This window comes from Macaca nemestrina, chromosome 5, assembly GCF_043159975.1.
Source record: "Macaca nemestrina isolate mMacNem1 chromosome 5, mMacNem.hap1, whole genome shotgun sequence".
Classification (NCBI taxonomy): domain Eukaryota; kingdom Metazoa; phylum Chordata; class Mammalia; order Primates; family Cercopithecidae; genus Macaca; species Macaca nemestrina.
This window is the reverse complement of record NC_092129.1, coordinates 123,211,565-123,229,099: the sequence shown is the minus strand read 5'-3', so window position 1 is coordinate 123,229,099 and position 17,535 is coordinate 123,211,565. Positions and strand designations below refer to the sequence as shown.

Genomic DNA, 17,535 nt, shown 5'->3' with positions numbered 1-17,535 from the left:
GCACAGTGGCTCAAGCCACTGTAATCTCAGCACTTTGGGAGATCAAGGAGGGTGGATAACTTGAGCCCGGGAGTTCAAGATCAGCCTGGGCAATATGATGAAACCCCGTGTTTCATACAAAAAAATTAACCAGACATGGTGGTGCACACCTCTACCCCAGCTACTTGGGAGGCTGAGGTGGCAGAATCATTTGAGCCTGGAAGGTCACAGCTGAGCTAATTGCACCACTGCACTCCAGCCTGGGTGACAGAGGGAGACCCTATTTAAAAAAAAAAAAAAATCATTTCTGAACTATGATCTTCTCTCAGAAGATTTACTTGATCAGGCAGCAAAACTCTCTACAATACTTTATGAGTATATAAAAACACATAAATTATACACTTGACCAGCATTCTTATTATACATTTTCTCATTGTGAATATGATATAAATAATATAATTCAATAAACAGTTCACAATTCCTTATTAAGTATTGTGGCACTATTGAGGCACTGCAGCAGAATCCAAGGTGCAAATGAATGACAAAGGTTCCTCATCTCAAGGGCCATAATGTACAATAGAAGCTCTCTGCTCAAGATTGCAGTTAACTTATTTGTTTTACTTCTCTTTTCTTTTTCTCTCTCTTTTCCTTTATAGCTTTCTTGTTTTTGTCGTTTAAAATGTAAGCTTTTAAATAGGACATAAACTTATGGGACATTTTTTCTTGTGCAAGAAACCATAATGTAAACTTTGAAGCTGTGTACTATAGTATCAGCACAACTGTGTTGGATGAGCCATTATTAGTGTCATTTTATAAATGAGTAAATGAAACCAAAAGGGGTAAAATCTTCACACGGTAAACAGACTAATTTTTCTGTTTCACCATACCATAATGAAAGGATCACACAGTGTAATATACATTTAGGTAGTTAATTAATGCTCATAAGTAAAATAATAAAGCCCCGCAATACTCAGTGTTTCCAAAATGTCTAAATATATCTTACTATATTTCTAAATTTTGAGAGGTATAAAATATTCAAAATAAAACTAATGCTCTGAGTTACATGAATTTTGAATAGCACATCCCTCTTTACAATGGAGAATAAGTGTTTGACTTCAAAAAGGTGACTATGATTAAATATACCTTAGAATAGTGGAAATGAAATGTGAATTGATGCATTTGCTATGAATCTCCCATTCATTTCTGCCAAATAGGAAAAGTATCTGTCTACCGAAGATTCATGCTTCTTTTCCATAGCATCATTCATTGCTGCTAAGACTCATCTGTCTAGAGAGGAAGTATAATTCCCAGACTCCTTTGCAGCTAGATCGAGCCAGTTGACTAGTCTTCACCAATGGAATAAGAGAAGGGACATATATCACTGTCTCAAAATGAATAAGAGGCAGATGTGCTTTCTCCACCATCTCTTCCTCTATGTGCTGTCTGGCAAAAAGTGAATCTCTTGGTTTGATGTCTGATAGCTTATGAAAAAAAACTTTCCCATACCCTGATGAAGAACCCTTTCTTGGCATGGTTGTATGAGAAAGAGATACATGTTTATTATGAAAGGTACTAAGATTTTAAGATGTGTTAGTTATAAGAGCTATTACGTAGTTTCCTAATACAAGATGCTTTCACTGCAAGCCTTGTCTTTTGATCTTTGACATATATAAAGGACTTATTTGTTCGTTTTTATTAGTTTTATTGTTTAGAGTTGAATTATGAGTCATTGATAATTATTCAACATAAGGGAAGAACAAAAAAGTGAAGAGTACTAAAAAACATCAAAAGAAATTACAAAAAGTGGATGGGTGCAGTGGCTCATGCCTGTAATCCCAACACTTTGGGAGGCTGAGGAGGGTGGATCACGAAGTCAGGAGTTCGAGACCAGCCTGGCCAACATGGTATAACTCCATCTGTACTAAAAATTCAAAAATTAGCCTGGTGTGGTGGCAGGCGCCTGTGATCCCAGCTATTCAGGAGGCTGAAGCAGGAGAATAGCTTGAACCCGGGAGGCAGAGGTTGCAGTGAGCCGAGATTGCGCCACCACACTCCACCCTGGGAGACAGAGTGAGACTCCATCTCCAAAAATAAAAATAAAAAATAAAAATAAAAATAAATTAAAAAAAAGAAATTTGAAAAAGTTTAGAAATTTGATAAGGTAGTTCCAATGGGTCAGTGAGAAATACATGGAGAGAAAGAGAAAGATCAGAGGCTTCTAAATGACAGACCCATGTGACACTAATCAATTTAATGTTTTCAAGATGAAAATTTACAAATCTACAATCAAAGAGGAAAAAATATACCCAGTCTATATTGTCAAAATGAAAATAGATTAGGGCATTATTATTCTTTCCTGGCACACCTGTGTAATGTTGAAATCCAGTAAAAGAAAACAAATACGGAAATAGAGAGCTCAGAGTTGTGAGTGGAATGTTTCCAGAGCTCCACAAAGGCTATTTGGGAAATTGTAAACCTGAATCAATACATTGGAATTCAGAATATGCTCTCACAAGCCTAGAAGTGGGAATTTAATATTATCATATAAACGGAAACAAGTGAAATGGCAAGAAATACTATTGGTCTCCAACACATAGCAAAGACTCTCAAAGGTCTCTTTATGAAAAAAGCAGGAAATTTTAATGAGTGAATGATCCAGTTTCCATACAGAGACCAAAGTAGTTACTTTAGTAGTGCTTTGGTTCCATGTGTGTAAATTTCAGCAAGCCTTTTAAACCAAAGGAGAGATTTGAGTTATTATAGATCTCAGCTGTAGAAGGAATCTTCTTTGCTTATGAATTATGTAATAAGGCAAGTGTCATTCTGGTCATGTATTGCCTAGGCCATACCAGTTGTTTCATGTTTTTGAGCAATTTCTTGTGGTAACTGCATAAAGCATCACTTTCTTCATCAGTGCAATGTGAAATCTAATGACATAGTCGGAGAAATTATGTAGGAGTGTTTTTTGTTTGTTTTAATATTTGTATATTTTTATTTCCAAGTCATCCTGTTCGTAGCATGCAATAAGTTTTAAGTGGATGCTTTAACATAAAGTTATTTTTTAATAGATTTTGAGTAAAAAATTAATCCAGTGTTTTCAGATAACTGCTTCTAGAGAGAAAGAGCCCACAGCAAGCAGTGATCCTTAATGAAGAAATTTTACCATTTCTTAGTGACTGCTCCAAAGTTCAGGTGCAATATTTCTGGAGAAGCAACCAGACTACATTATTCTAGAGGGAGCAGAAGTGAAATCTCTGTACTGATTAATGACAGTGCTATTTCCTTTCATATATCTTTACATATGTCATTTTCTGATTTCTATAAATTTAGGGCTTATTAAATTTTCATTTGAAATAAGATTATGAATTGAATATGCCTATATGCGTGATAGAAGCTTTGTATCCCTTGAACATAACATATGACAAGCTTACATACCTTTTAGCACCAGATTTCAATAAAATGATAAAATGGAAAGGGTCACCAGAAGTCACCTAGCTTAATGCCTCATTCAATAGTTGAGGGAACTAAAGCCTAAAGAAGGAAAGTGATTTGTCCAAGGTCAATAAAATCTTTCATTTTATTCTTTTGCATTATAAGGTACTGACTTTCATGGTTTGATAGCTAAATGTGCATAAAGATTCCTTAAAACAATGAAGGAATATCAACTATGAAGGAATATCAACTATGAAAGAATATTGCTTTAATTCCTTAAAGCAATGAAGGAATATCTCCCTATACCCATTACTCTCAAATATAAGGGTTCAAAATAATCACCAGGGAAGTTTGTTGAAGTTTTCTTTGGTTACTATGCCCAAATATTTGGAGTCAGAAAGTCTAGTGTGGAACCAAAGCACCCATTCCAATGTAAGGGGCCTGTACTGATCTTTACAAAACAGTGCATGTTAAATGACATTCTATCCTGCTTTTTCTATTCTTGTCTCAACAAACACTGAAAATTTGGCTTAACATTTTAATAATAGATTTATTAATGTTACATAGTGTAGGCAGAATGCATTATAAATTTAACCACTGAATTGAAGATTTCCATGACTTTGAATATTTCTCAAGTTTCCTGTCTCCATCATCAGATTCACCATAGCTTATGTAATAATACTTAAGATTATGTAATAATTACTTAAGATTTTCTATAAATTTTATTGATATTTTTGTATTTATGAATTACATAATCTTATACTGCCTTTGATATTTTAGCTCTGAGAAAGAAAACTTCTCTACTAATAGGTTTTTATAGAAAATAAATATATTATTTAATTTTCTCAAAAGAAATATTGCATAGAGTCACTCAAAGAACTAGATGAATCCTGTTAACCATTCATTTTTCATTGCAGAATATATAACTACTTTTTTTCAAAGGTTATATGGTGAATAGTTAGAAATGAAATATTGATGCAATCATTCAAGAGCCTCTCACATGAAAACTGACAATTCTCCACTAAAATCGGGATCCGCAGACACCATCCGGAATTGCAAAATGCCAGCATCGAGTTGCTATTTTCAGTTAGATATTATGCCTTGTTTGACTGGTATGTGTTCTCTAGGTTATGGTGGCAGAGATTATATTACTGACTGTGCGCTGGTACATTTTTCTGAATGGCTAACACACAACAATTTTTATAGAATTAAGGTATAAATTCATATGTGGAAATTTAAAAAAATTTTGGTTTCAGTCAATATGACTTAAGAGATGTGGCCGGGCGCGGTGGCTCAAGCCTGTAATCCCAGCACTTTGTGAGGCCGAGATGGGTGGATCACGAGGTCAGGAGATCGAGATCATCCTGGTTAACACGGTGAAACCCCGTCTCTACTAAAAACTACAAAAAAACTAGCCGGGCGAGGTGGCAGGCGCCTGTAGTCCCAGCTACTCGGGAGGCTGAGGCAGGAGAATGGCGCGAACCCGGGAGGCGGAACTTGCAGTGAGCTGAGATCTGGCCACTGCACTCCAGCCTGGGCGACAGAGCAAGACTCCGTCTCAAAAAAAAAAAAAAAAAAAAAAAAAAGAGATGTTTTCCTGTTTTTTTTTTTTTTTTAAACAAATCTGGCTTATATCTCTTAAATATAATAAATACCCCATCCCTAAGTCAGACTGAAAATGTAATGTTATAATGCAGAGTTGTTTAACAGAAAACATTTTTTAACCAGAACTACTAAATCATAAAAGAGATAAAGTGGTAATTAGATTACAAATACTCACATCTGAGTATATCTTTTTGTTTGAGTTTCTTGGCTCAGAAGGGTAAGTGTTTGAATATTAAATATAGATCTTCTTGTACATTATTTGGCATTCATGCTAACTTTCCCACAAAGGGGACAACTTTTCACTTTCTATCATGAATTTTATATCACAATGAAGTAACTTCATTACTTAGTGGTCAATTCTGTACATTAAAAACCTAAGGCAGCTTTGTGACCCAATCAAGAAGCTATCGGTTCTTTTAAAATCTGTTTTGGCCAAAATATTACACCTAAATTATTACCCTAAGTTTCACACTATATTTTAGCCTCTGTATTAAAAAGTAATGTTCTATATATTCGACTTAACATATATATTTAAGGTGCATTCACACTGTATTGCTATCAATGCTTCACCCCTTTGTATGGTTAGATAATATTCCATTGGTTGGGCTCGGTGGGTCATGCCTGTAATCCCAGCACTTTGGGAGGCCAAGGTGGGTGGATAGCCTGTGGTCAGGAGTTTGAGACCAGCCTGGCCAAAGTGATGACACCCCATCTCTACTAAAAATGCAAAACTTAGCTGGATGTGGTGGCAGTGTGTGGCAGGCGCCTGTAATCCCAGCTACTTGGGAGGCTGAGGTAGGAGAGTGCTTGAACACAGGAGACGGAGGTAGCAGTAAGCCGAGATTGTGCCACTGCTCTCCACCCTGGGCGACAGAACGAGACTCTGTCTCAAAAAGAAAAAAAAAAAAAATCAATTTTGTGGCTATATCACATTTCTATATTCAGTCATCTGTTGGTGGTCATTTGGGTTAGTTCCACTTTATGGCTGTTATAAATAATGCTGCTATGAAGATTCATGTGCAAGTTTTTGTGTGGACATGTTTCAACTCACTTGGGCATATATTTTGAGTGGACTTGTGGCAGGCGCCTGTAGTCCCAGCTACTCCGGAGGCTGAGGCAGGAGAATGACGTGAACCCGGGAGGCGGAGCTTGCAGTGAGCCAAGATGGCGCCACTGCACTCCAGCCTGGGTGACAGAGCGAGACTCCGTCTCAAAAAAAGAAAAAAGAGTGGACTTGCAGGGTCATATAACAGTGTTGAACATTTTGAGTAACTTCCAGGCTGTTTTCCCAAGTCTCTATACCATTTTACAGTGCCACTGGCAACGTATAAGCATTCCTATTTCTTTACATCCTCATTAACATGTTATTGTCTATCTTTTTTATTCTAGCTAAACTAGTAGGTGTGATTGATATCTCATGGTTTCGATTTGTATTTTCCTAAAGACTAGTGGTGTTGAGCAGTTCTTCATGTGCTTATTGACCATTTGTATATCTTCATTTGAGGAATGTCTATTCAAAACCTTTCTCAATTTTAAAATTCAGTTATTTGTCTTTTTATTGTTGAGTTGTAGGAATTCTTTATATATTCTAAATCTAAGTATCATGTCAGACATATAATTTTAAAATATTGTCTTTCTGGGTTACTTTTCACTTTCTTGATAGTGTTCTTTTAAGTGTAATATTTTTGATAGCATCAAATTTATCTTCTATTTTCTTTTGTTGCTGGTGCTTTTGATGTCATAACTAGGAAACCATAATAATTCAAGGTTATGACATTTTACTCCTAGATTTTCTTCTGTATGTTTTATTTTATTGAATTAGTCCTTACATTTAGGAATATGGTGCATTCTCACCTAATATTTTTTGTATGGTGTGAGGTATTAATCCAGCCTCATTTTTTTGCATGCGGATACCCAGGTGTTTCAATACAATTTGTTGAAAAAACTATTATTTCTTCATTTTCTTGGTACTCTTGTCAAAATTCAAAATTCAGTTGACCATAAATGTGAAGGTTTATTTCTGGACTCTCAATTCTATTTCATAATTCTCGATGTCTACTCTTATGCCAATACTGTTCTGTTTTGATTACTGAACATTGTAGTAAGTTTCTAAACTGAAAAGTGTTAATCTTTCAACTTTGATTTTTTTAAAGATTCTTTTTGTTATTATGGTTCTTTTATATTTCCAAATGAATTTTAGGATCAACCTGTCAATCGCTGCCCAAAAAAATGTCTTCTGGGATGTTGAGAGGGATTGACTTAAATCTGCAGATCAGTTGTGTGAAAGAATTGTGTTTCTGTGTACTAGCCATGAACAAACAAAATAAAATTAAGAAAATAATTCCACATACAATTGTGTCAAAAAGATTAAAATACCCAGGAATAAACATTAAAATTGTTTAAAAATTAAATGAGACTTAAATAAAAAAGATTTTATACTGGTGGATCAGAATGACTTACTGTTAAGATGACAATACTTCTGGCATAGGTTGAAGGTTGAAAAAACAAATGTGCTAAGTACAGAATTCTAGGTTGGCATTTATTTTCTCTCATGAGTTTATTATTTCACTCTTTGAACATCCTTTGATTTTGTTGAGAAATCTGTCAGTTTAATACTCATTCTTTTATACATGAACTTTTTTCTCTTTTTTAATTTCAAACCACTTTTTTCTTATAGTTTTGTGGAGTTTCCATTTCTTTTTGCTTTAGTTTATCCTGTTTGTTATACATTGTCATTCAGTATTTATAGACTTTTATCTTCCTTCAGTTCTAGAAAATTCTTAACATTATAATTATAAATGTAACTTTGCCTTTATTCTATCTTACTTTCTGAAGACACTCATTAGACAAATGCTAGGCATTCATAATTTTCTTTCTTATCTTTGAACCTTTAAAAAAAATACTTTCAACCTCCTTTATCTAAATGTTACACTATAGATTTTTTTCCCGATATTCCATTCATCAGTTTCCTTTAAGTTGTGTCTTAGCTGATAGCTAAGCACCCTATCTTGTTTTGTTTTGTTCTTAATTTCAAATGCCTTATTTCTTATTTCTTAAGATTTCATTTCATTCTCTTTCAAATTTGCCTAGTCATTGTGGATAGTCTCTATTGCTCATTTCTGTGATCCCAACTTTCCAATTTATTAATTCCACAATATATACTTATTTCAAAACATCATACTGTACATGACAAATATATATATATGTCAAAAGAAAACTTAAAAAGTCTATACATAGTTATATTCTATTCTGCTCTGGGTATTTCTAATTCCTGAAGTCTTCTGAGAGATTTAAATCTCCTTTTTTTCTTGATGATTTTCACTCATAATGAAAGTTTTCTTCTGTGCTTGGTGATTTTTGCCTCTAAGCTCAGATGCCATTAGTTTTTATCAGTGGTAATCCTGAGGCCCTTACTTAAGAATGACTATGCAATTGCTTTTGTCAGAAACCTGGAGATGTTTCCAACCTTGGATTTCTTAATTCTTTTACAGGATTCAAATTTAAAGCAGTATCAGGTTCAGCTCTAACAACTTGTTCCTGGCCCAAGCCTAGGAATCCAAAATACAGTGCAGGCATTGGCATTTGCTCTTGGGTGGGGCTGTTAGCATTTCGTTAACACTAAAGGCTTTTTGCTCCAGCTCTGTTTGCCTGTGTTTACACAGAAGAAGCCTCTGCAGTTTTCCATGCTCCTGCCAGCCCAGAAACGTCTTAAAAGTAAGTTTTATCCAGAAACTAATTGTTTTGCATAAGAAGCTTTTTCATAGTGAGACTTTTCATTTGCCAGACTGACAAAAGCAGAAGTGTTGTTATATTTTTAATCTAATTATTTTTAAGTTTATGATTTGAATTAACTTATATCCTTAACATAAAGATAACAATCCTGGGCAAATACTATGAAGATTATTTGAGTTAGTTCTTGCAAAATAAAATGTATTTAATAAATGACAATTTTATCATTATTAGTATTGAAATTAATCATATATATTACTCGTATTATATGATACCTAAAATTAAAATTCAGAACTTATCTAATAGATGTCAATATTTCAAGAATTTATTTTATTTTGATGGATCAAATGCAATCCAGGCATTTTATTTGCATCCTACTAGACTATAAATGCTATGACATATTTTATTTTATGTGAAATTCAAGAAATACTAAAAGCATTTTATTCAAGGTTTTTATAAATTATTGGTTATTTTAATAAAATAATTTATATAATATAAAAATGATTACACTGAATTATTTTTGGGAAAAAATCAGAAATGCTTTGCCTTCTATAAGCCATTCAATGATTAATTGATTCATTCAATAAATATTTCTTGAATCACACTTTATAAAACAGAGCACATCATGTGTGCAGAATAATTTATGTTCCTTGAGTCAACAATACTTACAGGTGTGATTCAGGAGATAGGCATGTCAATGGCTTATTTTATTCCTGGGATGATAATAATTGTAAATAAATAAAAAATCGATATTTATACTAGGCACTATGCAAAATATTTTACATTCATGAACTAATTTAATACTTAGAAAATCCCAATAAAATGGTTTCTCATATTATCCTTGGTTTTCCTGATAAGAAAATTTAAGATTAGAGATTAAGTTCCCAAGGTCACCCTCTTGGGAGCAGTCATGAGTTTATTCCTAATTCTCCCAGACTGTAGAGTTCATGCAAGTAAAAATACTCTATTTTTCTCAATTACTAGATGTGACAATTAAAGGATGTGGCATATGCTCCTAGCATTCCATATGTAAAGAACTATTGTTGCATTTTGTAGAGAAGAAGGGGGCATCAGGGTGGAGGCACATTTGAACCGGGCATAGGAAGATGAGCGAATTAGAGAAGGGAAAAGCTGGGTGAGGTTATTCCAGATGAAGGTAATGGCTTGAATTGGGGACTAAGAGCATAATGGTCTATTAAGGAAGGAAAAGGGTCTGATGTGGTTGGTGCTTTATTGAAAGTCACAACAGGTGAATAGGCAGGTTGAAACTAGTTCCTTAAGGCTCTGAAGCCAACTAAGAAATCTGGCTTTCATTATATCAGCATTTGAGAACCACCAAACCTTTTAAAGAGAGTAGAAATTAGACATGATTTGGATTTTAATAAAATAACTCCAGCAACAGCCTAAAGATGGAGAGCTAGGATTTTATATGCAGGTAGAGCAGGTGAAAGATTATTGAAATGATAAAATCAGGAAGGGAGCGGTCAGACTGTGGAAATGGAATTTGAAGGCCATAAAAGTATTTTAAATTTTGAAACTCATAACTCATTTCCAGGTTTCTAAAACTAAAGCTTTCTTCTTTAAATTGAATTAAAAGGTAACTACAGATAACTAGATAATATTCCACATTTATATCTTCTGTGGCATTTTTATCTTTAGTTACAAGTATATGGAGTAAACATATCAAACACATTTTGTGCATTTTTATAATTCTATTATAAATTTTATTCTTTAAAATAACCTATTTTATTTATACCACTAATATAGTTTGTGGTATAAAGAAAAGATTTCTAACTTACTGTCAATAAGTATGCAGAAGCAAGAGGCCAACAGAAGGTGAGGCCTGGTGCTCAGCAGCCTAGGGCTTTTACAAGGAGCAATCATCCAACCCACTTGGGAATAAACATCCACAAAATAACAAGTCTACTCTGCTATCAAACCTAGCAGTAATGCACCAAACTATCAAAGTCTTTTGTATTCTTACACATTGTGTGTAGTGAGAATTTTTATTCTTATTTTTTACACAAGTAAATTATAAATTAGTTGGAAACCAAAAGATTTGAATTTTAACTGATATCTTGGGTTTGGTAGTTTTTCTCTGAGGTCTTTGTAGAATGATGTTGCAATTGTACTGTTCACATTTCATGAAAATATTGACTAGTATAATTGCATGCATTAACAAAGGTGAGAGAAAGATTAAAGAATGTATCTGTTGGTCACTGTCAGAGTTGATCATTTTAATATCAAATAATGGGATGTGTAGCATGGTGTCCAAACATGTATCGTGCAATATAAAACAAATATATAAATGTAGAAAAAGTCAAAACAATATGTGTCCCGATATAGAAAACTAACAAATGCAACACAGAATGCCAATGTAATGTTGTATTCTTTTTTTATTCTTCTCATTGTCATTCTACTCAATCTCAGGAGGAATATGAAAATATTCCTGCAACACAGACCAAAGCCATAAAGCATACAAGGAAAAATCAGCATCTCCCAGAAGATCAATTTATTACATTACCAAATTTCTTATTCATGAAGTTTGATCTAATTGTCTCAGCATAGAAGTATATTATTTTTATGGATCATAATGATGCATGAATGTAATTACATTAGTGATTTTCCCATATTAGCAAAATAATGCTTGTCTTTAGCAGTGAAACAGTGTTTGATTTCTTGAAATACAGCCTACAAATTAGAAACATATTAAAATTATCTTTTTATTTTAATAGTGTATGCTATTATGACAAGCATAAATTATAAATTTTTTCTATACTGTTTTTATCTTAAATACATGGTTTCAATGCATGTGGGTGTATTTATAGTTCACATGGTTTTTACTAGCGACATAATTCTTATTTCCAAATAGTTTTCTAGTTTATTATTTCTAGCTTATGAAGCATTTAATCTTTCTGGTTGTTGTCGTCTAGGTCCAGGCATACAAATTAACCAAAAATCAATGTGATATATTGTCAATCAATTTGGATATGCCAATTCTTTCTAAATAACCTTTCAGATTGCTACTACTACCAATTGCATTAGGGTGGTGGCATTTTCTAGAAATAGTTTTTTTTTTTTTAAATTATTGGACTAGTCTTCTCAGATTGTAAGTCTCATTAATTTTCTTGGTTATTGAGCACCCACTGATTAGGGCTTAAGCTATCAGGATCAGCTGGTTTTAGCCAAACTGTGGAAAAGCTGGTTCATGATCCTTCCTTGAAGTTTTTGTTGTTGTTGTAATTTAATGAAAAACTGAACAAAATTTAGTAACACAAGCTTCAAACCAGTTTCAACATACCATGTTAATGTAAAAGAGACACATACCAGAATTATTGGCCTTTTGAAAATGAATCTGGCTAAAATATTTTAATTTTTAAGGATAACATTTTTAACAGCTTTATTGAGGTATAATTGATAACACAAACCTGCATATATAATGTATTCAATTTGATGAGTTTGTACCTACATATACATACACCATGAACACTACCACCGCAGTTAAAGTAAAAGACATGTCTGACACGTCTGAAATTTTCTTTGTGTCCTTTTGGTTTTTGTTTGTTTTGTTTTTGATATAGTTTGGTTCTATGTCCCCACCCAAATCTCATGTGGGATTGTAATCCTCATGTGTTGAACGTGGGTCCTGTGGAAGGTGAATGGATCATAGGGGTGGATTTCCCCCATGCTGTTTTCATGATAGTGGGTGGGTTCTCATGAGATGTGGTGCTTTTAAAGTGTGTGGAACTTTGCCATTCTCTCTCTCCTGCCACCCTGTGAAGAAGTGCTTACTTCCCCTTCACTTTGTGCTGTGATTGTAAGTTTCCTGAGGACTCCCAATCATGCTTCCTGTTAAGCATACAGAACTGTGAGTCAATTAAACCTCTTTTTTTTCATAAATAACCCAGTCTCAGGTAGCTCTTTATAGCAATGTAAAAACAGACTAATACAGTTTGTTTGATTTTCTTTTGTGTTTTGGTGGTAAGAACACTTAAAATGAGATATTAAGCTATTTAAGATATGAAGAGGTTAAACAAAAAAACTACAGATTTATTAAAGTACTTCTCAAGTAGGCCTTTTATTTTCACACTGATTTTTTGACTGACCTTCTCTCACCTCCTGAATCTGAATTTGCTCTTTGGTAAAAATCAAAATGCCATATTATGCATAAATAGGAGTCTGAGTGCTGAAATTAAAATGTGGGAACTTGTTTTTAAACTGATATCCTGAGAAGTAGTCTTATTAAGAAAATTCATATATGCAGTTAAAAGTTATTTCAAGCTGTGACTCAGAGGTTATGGACTGTGTTGCCATGCATAATAGACATTGGGGTCATCCATCACTTCAGTGTCAGCTTCCTTGCTTAGCCGAGAGGAGTTGTGATGCTACACAGAAAGACCCTAATCCTTTTGTGTTAGGAATGACATTTGGGGCCTTTTATCTTAATGGACAGGTTAGCATTCCTTCAGTACGGTTTTGAAAAACATGACCAGGATGCTCCAGGATTATTGAACAGAATGAAAGCCAGTTAGGTACAGGAGTATCTGAATCAATAATACAACATTCAGAATATACTTCTGAATATACTTTTGTTCTCCTTTCTTTCTTTAGCAGTTTTGAAATGAAACAACAAAATAACATTTTTAAATCAGAAATCAATGTTTGATTCTGCAGATCACAAGCAAGTAAGGTCTTATTTATTATAAATTAATAAAGATTTCTCTAAAATGCTCCATTGTTATAGCAATTCTAATGATATTAATTTAAGGTATTATGCTTCTCTGCCTAAGGTAATTTTTAAAATAACAACTAATTCTTTGATGCAGTTGTAAATTACCAGGAGGAAATCCCCTCTGGATTTAAAATGATGAGAGGATCTGTCTTCATTTATTCATGGAGCTGCAGAATGTTTACTTTTCTTCTTCTTCCTTTTTTTTTCTGTTTTATTTTAAATCTCCTTTCTACTTTTTTGTTAACTCTGCTGACATTATGACAAAATTAATTTTATAATGAAGACAGCACAGAGGGCATATTACCAAAATATGCATTCCCCCTTCCTCAAATGTAACTATAAAACTGTGATTGAGTCTACATGTAGCATACAGTAAAGTGAAAGACTACAATTGCCATATTTAAATGTAAATATGGATTTTTAATATTTTAGAAAAATATGAATGTCTCTAGGAGTTGCTTTAAATGTTATGTGATTTTTAGTGTCAATGAAAAGAGTCAAACTGTAAAATATTTTAAGAGTTTATTCTGAGCCAAATATGAGTGACCATGGCCCATGACAGTCTTCAGGAGGTCCAGGAATATGTGCCCAAGGTGGTCAGGGTACAGCTTCATTGTATATATTTTAGGGAGACATGAGATATCAATCAAATACATTCAAGAAATACATTGGTTTGGTTCAGAAAGGCAAGACAACTCAAAGCAGGCGGGGTGTGGGGGTGAGTAGTGGGGGTGGGGACTTTCCGGCTATTGGTAAATTTAAACATTTTCTGGTTGACAATTGGTTGAGTTTGTCGAAAGACCTGGGATCTATAGAAAGAAATGTTCAGATTAAGATAAAAGATAGCAGAGACCAAGGTTCCTTTAAAGTCTTACAGTGGCTGCCCTTAGAGACAACAGATGGCAAATATTTCTTCTTCAGATAGTTAAAAGGTGCTAGACGTTTAGTTAATCTCTCCAAGACCGGGAGAGCCCAGAAAAAAAAAAATCTAATTATGTTATTAGAGAGTCTTTACAGATGTAGGTTTTTTCCCCACAAAGGATGAAGATATAGCAGAGAAACATGTTTAGGGGTTAAATATTTTGATTTCTTTCCTTGTCTCATAATGTTATGCCAGAGTCAGACTGGAAAGTAAGTCACAATATATAGGGTCAAATAAAATCCATCTGATGAGAATTTATGGTTTTTAGGGCATGGCTCCCCAGAACCTTTAAATAGGAATTTGGGCAAGATTAAAAAAAAAAAAAAATCAGAGCTTTGTCCTCATTAATAAAGGATAAAGGAGAAAACTGGGAAGGATAATACTATCCTACCCCAGTAGGTAAAGTGTTAGGGGACAATCAGGTGGTTTGATAGTATGTAGATGGATTTAACTCAGTGGTTTTATCAGCTGGTTTAAAATTATAGTAACACTAAAGAAATCACAAAGAGTGGAAGAGAGATTGAGGACCACAGGGAATTGTCTAGTTGAAAGATGTCTCCTGGCTTTAAGAAATAAGATATGAAGTCTCTGTACTGTGAAACCCACTTGTTTCCATATATATTCTGATAAATTAATGCTAATCCACTGCTTTACATTTTGAACGTTAAAGACACTGTCAAAGGATAAATCCAAAGCAGTATCTCCTTAGTAATAATAAAGCATGAGGTTACAACTGAAATAACAAATTCGCACCCTACTAACCTCTCCTTTGGTCGCCAAAAGAAAATCTGAAAAGGTAATATTTATAAAATAAGAGGACTATTAAAAGAAAATTTTCATAAGATGAGTAAATCATGATTGTCATATATTAGGTTAGTGCAAAAGAAATTGAGGTTTTTGCCATTAAGAGTGATGGCAAAAAAAAATTTGAACTTTTTAAAAGTAATGGCAAAAGTTGCAATTATGTTTGCACCAACCTAATACTGTGATAAATGAACATCTGTTAAAAAAATTTCATTTAACTTAATAATAAGTGAACTACTAAGATGCTACAATCAAGTCAAAGGAGAATCCAAAGAACAGATATATTATAAATCAAGAATATTAAAATGAATGGGTGGATGTCCACAATTGGGGATGACTGAACCTCCAATAGACAAAATTTACATGTCTATAGGTAAGAATTATTTTGCATTGCCATCAGTTATCTAAAACTTAGAAAGTTGTGAAATAAATCCTATAGAATCAGATGACCTGGAAGGATATGCTCTAGGCAGTGTATAATTTTCCAATGAAGCACAATTTTTTAAAAAAATCAATACTTCTTTTTAGTACAGATAGTCCCTGACTTATGATGGGTTTGACTAACTTTACAATGGTGCAAAAAGTGATAGGCATTCAGCATGCTCTTCAACTTACAATGGGGTTAAGCCTGGATAAACCTATCAAATGTTAAAAATATTTTAAGTTGACGATGTACTTTTGACTTACAATTTTTTCAGGTTATAATGAGTTTCTTGGGTTGTAACCCCACCCTTGGTTGAGAAGCATCTGTGTAGTTGATTCACGAAATAAGAGACAGGAAAATAAACTAATGAATAAATGATAGGTAAAGAGATAAAAGAATGAATGGACAAACTAATAAAATATTCTATATGGGAAGTGTTTTCCATAAACCCTTAACTCTCCCACATTTGTTTTCAGACAAATAGGAATAAATTTTTATCTGACTTTTCCTCTAAATTTTATGTTATGATGAATTTATTAGCTTACATGCTTTTCTGTAAGCCTTTCACCTGATTTAACTCTTTTTCTTCCATTTTCTGTTTTTTCCTAACATCTTTATTTTCCCAGCCACACTTCTTTTTTGTGCTCATTTTTAACAATCACTTTTCTTCCCTGTTGGTGATTCAATGGTGGAAAATGAAAGAAAAAGCTATATAAAATTTAGAATATATAGAAAAAATGCAAACTTAAGGAAGAGAGTGTTCCCATATTTTTTTCCTTCCCCACATTAGTATCTCATGTTCAATTGCCTATAATTTTTCCTCTCTAAATATTTTTAAGCCCTTTTTTTCATTTATTGAAAGTTAGCTCAGGAGACCAAACTTAAAAATAACTTAATGTTCAAACAACAAAAAAGTTGAATTGTATTTAAATTCCTTGTTTTGAATTGTTGAAAGCATGGAAAAAAAGTGATGAAAGAAAAGGAAAATCTATAAATAGATAATAAAAGTTTAGATTTCAACTTTGCAAAAAAACTATTAGAACTATTAAACAAATTCAGTAATGTTGCAAGATACAAAAAATACAAAAATTAGTTGCTTATCTATATGCTAATAGTAAACTATCTGAAAAAAATCAAGAAAAAAATTCAATTTACAATAGCTACAAAGAAAATAAGATATCTAAAAATATAGTTAACGAAGGAGGTAAAAGATCTCTACACTGAAAATTGTAAAATGTTGATGAAAAAAATTGAAGAAGACACAGATAAATGGAAAAATAATCCATGTTCATAGATTAGAAGAATTAATATTGTTAAAATGACCAGGCTACCCTAAGTTATCTACAGATTTAATGCAATCTGGATTAAAATACCAATGACATTCTTCACAGAAATATAAAAAGAAATCCTAAAATTCTTACAAAAGTACAAAGACCCCCAAAGGCCAAACAATCCTGAGAAAATAGAACAGAGCTGAAGACATCACACTACCTGACTTCAAAAGATGCTGCAAAGACACAGTAACCAAAATATCATGGTACAGGCATAAAACAGACACATAGACCAGTAGAGCAGAATACAGATCCCAGAAATAAATCAACATACATACAGCCAACTGATTTTCAACAGAGATGCCATGAATACACAGTGAAGGAAAGATAGTCTCTTCGGTAAAAGGTTATGAGAAAATCAGATATTGACATGCAGAAGAATGAGTTTAGATCCTTACTCTTACCATATAAAAAACTCAACTAAAAATGGGTTAAAAACTTGAATGTAAAACCAAAAATCTATGAAAACACAAGAAGAAATTACAGGGGAAATGCTTCATGGCCTTGAAGTGTTGTTCATGTGCAAGGATTTTTAAAATAAGACCTCAAAAGCACAGACAATTAAAAGAAAAAATAG

At 33.2% G+C, this 17,535-nt stretch overlaps 1 long non-coding RNA gene across 3 annotated transcripts in view; it reads left to right on the top strand.

The window, feature by feature from the left end:
- Positions 1-17,535, top strand: part of LOC105479517 (uncharacterized) — a 110,853-nt gene that overhangs the window by 31,218 nt on the left and 62,100 nt on the right. Inside the window, exon 1 of one of the 3 annotated variants that reach the window (XR_985949.3) lies at positions 8,639-8,730. The exons of the other annotated variants lie outside the window; for them this stretch is intronic. This is a non-coding gene — a long non-coding RNA (uncharacterized lncRNA). Of the gene's footprint in view, positions 1-8,638; positions 8,731-17,535 lie in introns of those variants that run through there. 3 annotated transcript variants of the gene reach the window in all.